Raw genomic sequence first — 10,000 nt, 5'->3', positions numbered from 1 at the left:
GGGAACGCCGGGGGTTTGGAAGCGGAGCACACTCGCGCGACAGGGACGGCCTCACCGCCGGGTTGAATCCCCCGGGCAGACTGTGCGGACCCCACCCGTTTACCTCTTAACGGTTTCACGCCCTGTTGAACTCTCTCTTCAAAGTTCTTTTCAACTTTCCCTTACGGTACTTGTTCGCTATCGGTCTCGTGCCGGTATTTAGCCTTAGATGGAGTTTACCACCCACTTTGGGCTGCATTCCCAAGCAACCCGACTCCGAGAAGACCGCTACCCTGGCGGGGCTGGGGCCATTTACCGGCCTCACACCGTCCACGGGCTGAGCCTCCATCAGAAGGACTCAGGCCCCCGGCCCGCGCCAGGAAGAAAACAGACTTCCATACGCCACAATTCCCCTCGCCCGCACCCGGACGGGGGATTCAGCGCTGGGCTCTTCCCTCTTCGCTCGCCGCTACTGAGGGAATCCTTGTTAGTTTCTTTTCCTCCGCTTAGTAATATGCTTAAATTCAGCGGGTTGTCTCGTCTGATCTGAGGTCGCTCCCGAGTTCGCTCTGGAGGGTTGCCCAGAAGCGTGAACACCGCCGGGTTAGGGGACGAGTCCCTTTTCACCCGGGCTAACGAGGACACAGGTCGGGACGTCACGGACGTGCCACGGACAGGTCGGCCCGTAAGGAAAACGCCAGAGGCAGAGCCACCCGAACCCCGACCCCCCCCACCCCCCCCACCGGGGGAGGGGGGGGGGGAACGCATGTAACAACAACCTCCCTCCGCTCGCGCACGTAACGGAACAGAACAGACACCTTTCCGTGATCCGCCTGCGCAGGGGGTGAGAAAAGAAGCGAAAACGTGGGCAGCCAAAGCGGAGAGAACCCACCGGCAGCCACGCTCGCTTCTTTCTCGGGCGCAGGGGACCACGTTCCTGGCCAGGCCAGGAGCGGAGCCGAAACGAACCGAAACGAACCGAAGCGGGGGAGGAGAAGCTTGTGCACGGAGAACGGGCACTCAACCGCAGCGAACCCACCGACCGGATCTCACCGAGACAGCGACCGGGAACCGTCTGCTTTTAGGAAGACGGAGGCCAGGGGGCACCCCCCCACCTACGAACCTCCAACCGCGGTCCCGCCTGAGAAGGCAGGTCCGACAGATAGGAATAGCGACCCTCAGACAGGCGTAGCCCCGGGATGGACCCGGGGCCGCAATGTGCGTTCGAAATGTCGATGATCAATGTGTCCTGCAATTCACATTAGTTCTCGCAGCTGGCTGCGTTCTTCATCGACGCACGAGCCAAGTGATCCACCGCTAAGAGTTGTACTCTTTTATTTCAGGCTCAGTTTAGGTCTTTCACCACGACTACAAAGACAGGTTTAAAAGGTTTCACCAACCGGTCAGGCGCCCCCGTCTGCGAGTGTTGAAACGGGCGCGGGGTTGCGCTTTGCCCACACGCCCCACGTGGCAGACGAGTCAGTCTTTGAACCGCGGCCCTCCGCGCCCGCCCCGTCCGACCCCTCGAAAGGGGTGGAACTCACGTAGCGTGGGCCAAGCCCTAGGTACCTGCCGGGGGTCCCCCTGAGACTCCTTTCTGAGAGAGAGAAGCAGGGGAACCGGCTGCGCCACCCACCACCACCACGCCCCAGGACGCCGGTGGGCGGACGAACACAGGAAGGGCCATGGCCTGCCCCACGAGGAGCAGCGCTCGCAACCCCCCCCGGAAAGTCCGCTCGTCAGCGAGCAAGGGGACGGGGATGAATGACAAGGACAACAAAATAGGAAAACCCCTCGCGGTGGACGGAGGCAGCGGCCGTGCGAGCGAGAGGGAGGGCGCGGGACAGACCCGTACGACCCGCTCGACTCGCAGGCGCTTCTCCTGCCGGCAAGGTGAGGGGAAACCGGCCTTCGCCCGACGAGCGGGGACGCCGAGTTTTTTGAACGACGCGTCTCTCGCGCTGGAACCCAGAGAATACCGGGGCCTGCGGGGGGGGGGTGCTGAAGGACGACGCGGAGGAAGAGGCGGAGGACGAGGAAGGGGTGGGAGGGACTAGGCTCCTCCTTTATGCCTTCTGTCCAGCCTGACCTGCAAGCGACCACGTGTAACAGCAACCCCGAAGACCCTTTCGACCCTGGGCCCCGACGCGGGGGGACGGCGAAGTCGAGGGGGTCGGGAGAGGAGGCACGCCGGACAGCGTTACCCGTTAATGATCCTTTCGCAGGTTCACCTACGAAAACCTTGTTACGACTTTTACTTCCTCTAGATAGTCAAGTTTGATCGACTTCTCGGCGCTCCGCCAAGGCCCGCGAGGAGCCCCGGCGGGGCCGATCCGAGGACCTCACTAAACCATCCGATCGGTAGTAGCGACGGGCGGTGTGTACAAAGGGCAGGGACTTAATCAACGCGAGCTTATGACCCGCGCTTACTGGGAATTCCTCGTTCATGGGGAATAATTGCAATCCCCAGTCCCCATCACGAATGGGGTTCAGCGGATTACCCGCACCTCTCGGTGTAGGGTAGGCACACGCTGATCCAACCATTGTGGCGCGCGTGCAGCCCCGGACATCTAAGGGCATCACAGACCTGTTATTGCTCCATCTCGCGTGGCTGAACGCCACTTGTCCCTCTAAGAAGTTTGACGCCGACCGCGGAGGGCCGCGTAACTATTTAGCATGCCGGAGTCTCGTTCGTTATCGGAATTAACCAGACAAATCGCTCCACCAACTAAGAACGGCCATGCACCACCACCCACAGAATCGAGAAAGAGCTATCAATCTGTCAATCCTTTCCGTGTCCGGGCCGGGTGAGGTTTCCCGTGTTGAGTCAAATTAAGCCGCAGGCTCCACTCCTGGTGGTGCCCTTCCGTCAATTCCTTTAAGTTTCAGCTTTGCAACCATACTCCCCCCGGAACCCACAGACTCGTGGTTTCCCTCACGCTGCCCGGCGGGTCATGGGAATAACGCCGCCGGATCGCGGGTCGGCATAGTTTACGGTCGGAACTACGACGGTATCTGATCGTCTTCGAACCTCCGACTTTCGTTCTTGATTAATGAAAACATTCTTGGCAAATGCTTTCGCTTTCGTCCGTCTTGCGCCGGTCCAAGAATTTCACCTCTAGCGGCGCAATACGAATGCCCCCGGCCGTCCCTCTTAATCATGGCCCTGGTTCAGGAAACCCACAAAATAGAACCGGAGTCCTATTCCATTATTCCTAGCTCAGGTATTCAGGCGAGAAGCGGGCCCGCTTTGAACACTCTAATTTTTTCAAAGTAAACGCTCCGAGCCCCGTCCGGACACCCAGCCAAGGGCATCCGGGGGGCACCGGGAGACAGGGTCTGAGACAGGCGGTGGCACGCCTCGCGGCGGACCGCCAGCCCACTCCCGACATCCAACTACGAGCTTTTTAACTGCAGCAACTTTAATATACGCTATTGGAGCTGGAATTACCGCGGCTGCTGGCACCAGACTTGCCCTCCAATGGGTCCTCACCCATGGGTTTAGGATACGCTCATTCCGATTACAGGGCCTCGAAAGAGACCTGTATCGTTATTTTTCGTCACTACCTCCCCGTGTCGGGAATGGGTAATTTGCGCGCCTGCTGCCTTCCTTGGATGTGGTAGCCGTTTCTCAGGCTCCCTCTCCGGAATCGAACCCTGATTCCCCGTTACCCGTGGTCACCATGGTAGCCGACTATGGTACCATCGAAAGTTGATAGGGCAGACATTCGAATGAGACGTCGCCGCCGCGGAGGGCGCGCGATCGGCCCGAGGTTATCTAGAGTCACCAAAGCGGCCGGGGGGCCCGAGCCCCCCGGATGGGTTTTGGGTCTGATAAATGCACGCATCCCCCGAAGGGTCAGCGCTCGTTTGCATGTATTAGCTCTAGAATTACCACAGTTATCCGAGTAACGTGTGGAGCGATCAAAGGAACCATAACTGATTTAATGAGCCATTCGCAGTTTCACTGTACCGGCCGTGTGCACTTAGACCTGCATGGCTTAATCTTTGAGACAAGCATATGTTACTGGCAGGATCAACCAGGTAGTTTGCACCGTGGTCTGGGATGAACCACGAGTGACATCCGCCTCCCCTTCCGGGGGCTAGGAAGCAGCGGGTTGTAAGTGCGTGCGCCGTCAGGTCCAGACGCCATACAGGGCTACCCAGGACAGCTTCCGCGGCCAGTGTAAACGTGCTCGCGCACCGCCCTCTGGCCTTCGGACGCCGACCTCTCACCTTGATGCAAAGCTGTCCCATCCGGTCATGCCCGCACCGTACCCCGTCCACCTCCTCCGGAGGTGCGGACGGCCGACTCCAGGTGCTTTCGGCGTTCCCTCTCTTCACGCCGTTTTGATTTTCGTGGGCCGCTGGTGGGGGGACAAGGGAAAGACCTCGTCGAATTCCCTCCCCCCTAGCCTCGCTCAACCTACGTTTCGTGATGTAACCAAGAAGAGTGATTCGTGGGCCCAGGTAGGTTTGAAGAGGAGGCCAACAAAGCAGGGCACTCCCTTCCTCCCAAACCACAGACACCAGTATAGGACAACTGAGTAGACAGACTGGCCGTCTGAGTCTCCCCCAGAGAGTTCTGGGATGGGTTACAAATAACCCCCACCCCCCATCAGAGGCTTGACCCGCTAGAACCAGGGAGGATCTGTCAAAACCGCTCTCCACATCAGAAGTTCTGGATCAGCCGGGGCTGGTCGGCAGACGTCCACCTAAGGCCGTGGCCTAACCCCGTGTGGGGGGATAGCGCTCGCACCCGTACACGTGGACACCCGCTCGTCAAATGGCTGGCTCCTCACTTACCGTAGGGGGAATGGTTTGCCTACCCCTGGCGGGTCTGGTACTCCACTCTACCAAACAAGGAAGCAACACACCAATAGACCCCTGCAACACCGGGCAGCTTTGGGCAGTGTCACTACACTCCTCCTTGTTCTTCACGTTCCTTCCGTGGTGATTTTTTTTTTTTTTTCGTGGCCATTGCCGTGCATGGCTTCCCCATCGCTTTGCATGCTCTCCATTGCCTCGTGCTGCTTCACCATTGGTCTCACCTGGAGACCGAAGCCGCTCTCCCAGTAACCCGATGGTACCTGGCCAGAAAACCCCGTGCCCGATTTCATCTAGGACAAGGGCCAAACCACAGACCGTGCCCGTCCAGGGTCAACCCCTGGTCGGACAGGCCTGGTGGGTCGATACCATGGATGTGGCAGGCCGACGAGAATCCACTGGTACATTTACAAACACGCCCACCCTGGTGGCATGGCTGTACGACCCATCGTCGAAGCACGCTGCGGCGGACTGAGCCATTGGATCCAGTTGCCTGGGCGTACACTCAGCCCAACAGACGCACTCGGGTCGGGGAGAGCAAAGCAGACTGTGTGCCTGGATGTGCCCACTTCCATAGGGGAATCGGCATGATGGTTCACTTAACCCGAGGAGGGCTCCCCTCGCGGGATAAGCACCCCCCTCGGGGGATGGGGGGGGGGGGGGGCATCCAGAGCACACCACTTTCCGGTAGGGGACAGGCGTTTGATCATGTGTCCGAGGGAGAGCTCCCCTTGCCGGCCGAACACCCCTCGGACTCCCCTTGGGCTTCCAGAGAACGCCACTGGATGAATTTAGTGCTTGGACCCCATTGATTCTCTTTGCTCTCCCATATACCCGACGGGACCTATTTGCAAAACCCCGTGCCAACCAGACCTCCAGGAAGGGGGCTGGCGGCTAACCATGCCCAGCAGGGTGCACCCTGGTCGGACACTTTGGGAGGGTCGAGAGCCTGGAAGTGCCACCCGGGGGAGTAATTCTGATTTCCGTTTTAATGCACTCAGGGACAGCCCGAGGACCTCTGTAGTGCACCTGAGGCGGACTGAGCCGTCGGGTCCAGGGGTCTGGAGTTCGGAACCTCCAGGGTTCACCTGGCTGTTCTCTTAGCCCGGCAGGGTGCACCCTGGTCGGACACTTTGGGAGGGTCGAGAGCCTGGATGTGCCACCCCGACGAGTAATGAGTTTTCCCTTCGTATCTCTTCCGGACCAGGTCCGATTCGCACGAAACTCGCTGGGCATGGCCAGGAGCGCCCCCTGCTGCCCACGCCACCGTCCCCGCGCTTCTACTCCCGAGGGCCGAGGAGACAGCGAAGCGTGGGTCGGGTCGCCTGCTTCCAGGGTCTCCCTGGTACTCTCCAGTCTCCCGAGTCCATCGGGTCCGACCTCGTATTTTTAGCCCAGACGGGGAATGAGAAAGGGGCCCCCGACCGCCCGAGGGCGGGCGCTCGCTTCTCAGCCTAGGAACGTCCGATTCCCACGAAACTTTTACGCCAGACGTTCCTGGCAGCGAGCGCGTTCAAAGGTGACCCGCGCTGCTTCTCTCCTCCCAAGGGCCGAAGAGATATTCGTCTTCAAACCCGACCGGCCCTGTGTTTGCCGCCCCGGCGGTTTTAAAAAATCATAGCGTAAAAACGGTGGGTGCGCTTCGCCTGCCGCTTGGACAGCGTTAAACGGCAGCCCCGGCTCTTTCCAAAGGGCCCTCAACCGACTTTCTGCTCCCAAGGAGCCCAGAGATATGAAACCGATAAATCAAAACCCCGTGCCAACCAGACCTCCAGGAAGGGGGCTGGCGGCTAACCATGCCCGGCAGGGTGCACCCTGGTCGGACGCTTTGGGAGGGTCGAGAGCCTGGATGTGCCACCCCGACGAGTAATGAGTTTTCCCTTCGTATCTCTTCCGGACCAGGTCCGATTCGCACGAAACTCGCTGGGCATGGCCAGGAGCGCCCCCTGCTGCCCACGCCACCGTCCCCGCGCTTCTACTCCCGAGGGCCGAGGAGACAGCGAAGCGTGGGTCGGGTCGCCTGCTTCCAGGGTCTCCCTGGTACTCTCCAGTCTCCCGAGTCCATCGGGTCCGACCTCGTATTTTTAGCCCAGACGGGGAATGAGAAAGGGGCCCCCGACCGCCCGAGGGCGGGCGCTCGCTTCTCAGCCTAGGAACGTCCGATTCCCACGAAACTTTTACGCCAGACGTTCCTGGCAGCGAGCGCGTTCAAAGGTGACCCGCGCTGCTTCTCTCCTCCCAAGGGCCGAAGAGATATTCGTCTTCAAACCCGACCGGCCCTGTGTTTGCCGCCCCGGCGGTTTTAAAAAATCATAGCGTAAAAACGGTGGGTGCGCTTCGCCTGCCGCTTGGACAGCGTTAAACGGCAGCCCCGGCTCTTTCCAAAGGGCCCTCAACCGACTTTCTGCTCCCAAGGAGCCCAGAGATATGAAACCGAAAAATCAAAACCCCGTGCCAACCAGACCTCCAGGAAGGGGGCTGGCGGCTAACCATGCCCGGCAGGGTGCACCCTGGTCGGACGCTTTGGGAGGGTCGAGAGCCTGGATGTGCCACCCCGACGAGTAATGAGTTTTCCCTTCGTATCTCTTCCGGACCAGGTCCGATTCGCACGAAACTCGCTGGGCATGGCCAGGAGCGCCCCCTGCTGCCCACGCCACCGTCCCCGCGCTTCTACTCCCGAGGGCCGAGGAGACAGCGAAGCGTGGGTCGGGTCGCCTGCTTCCAGGGTCTCCCTGGTACTCTCCAGTCTCCCGAGTCCATCGGGTCCGACCTCGTATTTTTAGCCCAGACGGGGAATGAGAAAGGGGCCCCCGACCGCCCGAGGGCGGGCGCTCGCTTCTCAGCCTAGGAACGTCCGATTCCCACGAAACTTTTACGCCAGACGTTCCTGGCAGCGAGCGCGTTCAAAGGTGACCCGCGCTGCTTCTCTCCTCCCAAGGGCCGAAGAGATATTCGTCTTCAAACCCGACCGGCCCTGTGTTTGCCGCCCCGGCGGTTTTAAAAAATCATAGCGTAAAAACGGTGGGTGCGCTTCGCCTGCCGCTTGGACAGCGTTAAACGGCAGCCCCGGCTCTTTCCAAAGGGCCCTCAACCGACTTTCTGCTCCCAAGGAGCCCAGAGATATGAAACCGATAAATCAAAACCCCGTGCCAACCAGACCTCCAGGAAGGGGGCTGGCGGCTAACCATGCCCGGCAGGGTGCACCCTGGTCGGACGCTTTGGGAGGGTCGAGAGCCTGGATGTGCCACCCCGACGAGTAATGAGTTTTCCCTTCGTATCTCTTCCGGACCAGGTCCGATTCGCACGAAACTCGCTGGGCATGGCCAGGAGCGCCCCCTGCTGCCCAGGCCTGGCTCTGGGCCTGGGCACACTTCATTCACTTTGTACCTTTAAATCATACTACTACTACTACTACTACCACCAGAATTCCAGGGCCAAGAGGTCACACAGTCATACACAGCAAAGTAGCTCTGGGCCTGGGCACACTTCAAGAAGTTTGTCCCTTTATATAAGCCTAGAAATAGACTTCCAGGCCCAAGAGTTCAAACACATTCATGCCCAGCAAAGTAGCTCTGGGCCTGGGCACACTTCAATCACTTTGTGCCTTTAAATCATACTACTACTACCAGACTTCCAGGCCCAAGAGGTCAAACACAGTCATGCCCAGCAAAGTAGCTCTGGGCCTGGGCACACTTCAATCACTTTGTGCCTTTAAATCATACTACTACTACCACCAGAATTCCAGGGCCAAGAGGTCACACAGTCATACACAGCAAAGTAGCTCTGGGCCTGGGCACACTTCAAGAAGTTTGACCCTTTATATAAGCCTAGAAATAGACTTCCAGAGCCAAGAGGTCAAACACAGTCATGCCCAGCAAAGTAGCTCTGGGCCTGGGCACACTTCATTCACTTTGTACCTTTAAATCATACTACTACTACTACTACTACTACTACTACTACTACTACTACCAGACTTCCAGGCCCAAGAGGTCAAACACAGTCATGCCCAGCAAAGTAGCTCTGGGCCTGGGCACACTTCATTCACTTTGTGCCTTTAAATCATACTACTACTACCACCAGACTTCCAGGCCCAAGAGGTCAAACACAGTCATGCCCAGCAAAGTAGCTCTGGGCCTGGGCACACTTCAATCACTTTGTGCCTTTAAATCATACTACTACTACCACCAGACTTCCAGGCCCTGGAGGTCACACCTTCATGCCTAGCAAGGTTGCTTTACACCTGCGCACACTTCAGACCGTTTCACTCTTTTAATCCTTCAAAGTACCACATTTCCAGACCCAAGAGGTCACAGAATCATGCCCAGCAAAGTAGCTCTGGGCCTGGGCACACTTCAATCACTTTGTGCCTTTAAATCATACTACTACTACCAGACTTCCAGGCCCCAGAGGTCAAACACAGTCATGCCCAGCAAAGTAGCTCTGGGCCTGGGCACACTTCAAGAAGTTTGACCCTTTATATAAGCCTAGAAATAGACTTCCAGAGCCAAGAGGTCAAACACAGTCATGCACAGCAAAGTAGCTCTGGGCCTGGGCACACTTCATTCACTTTGTACCTTTAAATCATACTACTACTACCAGACTTCCAGGCCCAAGAGTTCAAACACATTCATGCCCAGCAAAGTAGCTCTGGGCCTGGGCACACTTCAATCACTTTGTGTCTTTAAATCATACTACTACTACCAGACTTCCAGGCCCCAGAGGTCAAACACAGTCATGCCCAGCAAAGTAGCTCTGGGCCTGGGCACACTTCAAGAAGTTTGACCCTTTATATAAGCCTAGAAATAGACTTTCAGGCCCAAGAGGTCAAACACAGTCATGCCCAGCAAAGTAGCTGTGGGCCTGGGCACACTTCATTCACTTTGTACCTTTAAATCATACTACTACTACTACTACTACTACTACTACTACTACTACTACTACTACCAGACTTCCAGGCCCAAGAGGTCAAACACAGTCATGCCCAGCAAAGTAGCTCTGGGCCTGGGCACACTTCAAGAAGTTTGACCCTTTATATAAGCCTAGAAATAGACTTCCAGGCCCAAGAGTTCAAACACATTCATGCCCAGCAAAGTAGCTCTGGGCCTGGGCACACTTCAATCACTTTGTGCCTTTAAATCATACTACTACTACCAGACTTCCAGGCCCCAGAGGTCAAACACAGTCATGCCCAGCA

At 57.8% G+C, this 10,000-nt stretch overlaps 3 non-coding genes across 3 annotated transcripts in view; all 3 read right to left on the bottom strand.

Moving 5' to 3' along the window:
- LOC145656732 (28S ribosomal RNA) overlaps positions 1-534 on the bottom strand; it is a 4,149-nt gene extending 3,615 nt beyond the window's left edge. Inside the window, exon 1 of the ribosomal RNA XR_014122327.1 lies at positions 1-534. This exon is cut by the window's left edge and continues 3,615 nt beyond it. This is a non-coding gene — a ribosomal RNA (28S ribosomal RNA).
- A 617-nt stretch (positions 535-1,151) lies between these two features.
- LOC145656702 (5.8S ribosomal RNA) lies at positions 1,152-1,305 on the bottom strand. The gene has a single exon (XR_014122298.1). It is a non-coding gene; the product is annotated as a 5.8S ribosomal RNA (ribosomal RNA).
- Positions 1,306-2,187: 882 nt separating this feature from the next.
- On the bottom strand, positions 2,188-4,026 carry LOC145656716 (18S ribosomal RNA). Its single transcript, XR_014122312.1, has one exon. It is a non-coding gene; the product is annotated as an 18S ribosomal RNA (ribosomal RNA).
- Between the last annotated feature and the right edge of the window lie 5,974 nt (positions 4,027-10,000).

Source organism: Electrophorus electricus, unplaced genomic scaffold (genome assembly GCF_041902795.1).
Source record: "Electrophorus electricus isolate QZ-2024a unplaced genomic scaffold, ASM4190279v1 Scaffold88, whole genome shotgun sequence".
In the NCBI taxonomy this organism is placed as follows: Eukaryota; Metazoa; Chordata; class Actinopteri; order Gymnotiformes; family Gymnotidae; genus Electrophorus; species Electrophorus electricus.
Note: the sequence above shows the minus strand (reverse complement) of the source record. Positions and strands in the feature narration are given on the sequence as shown.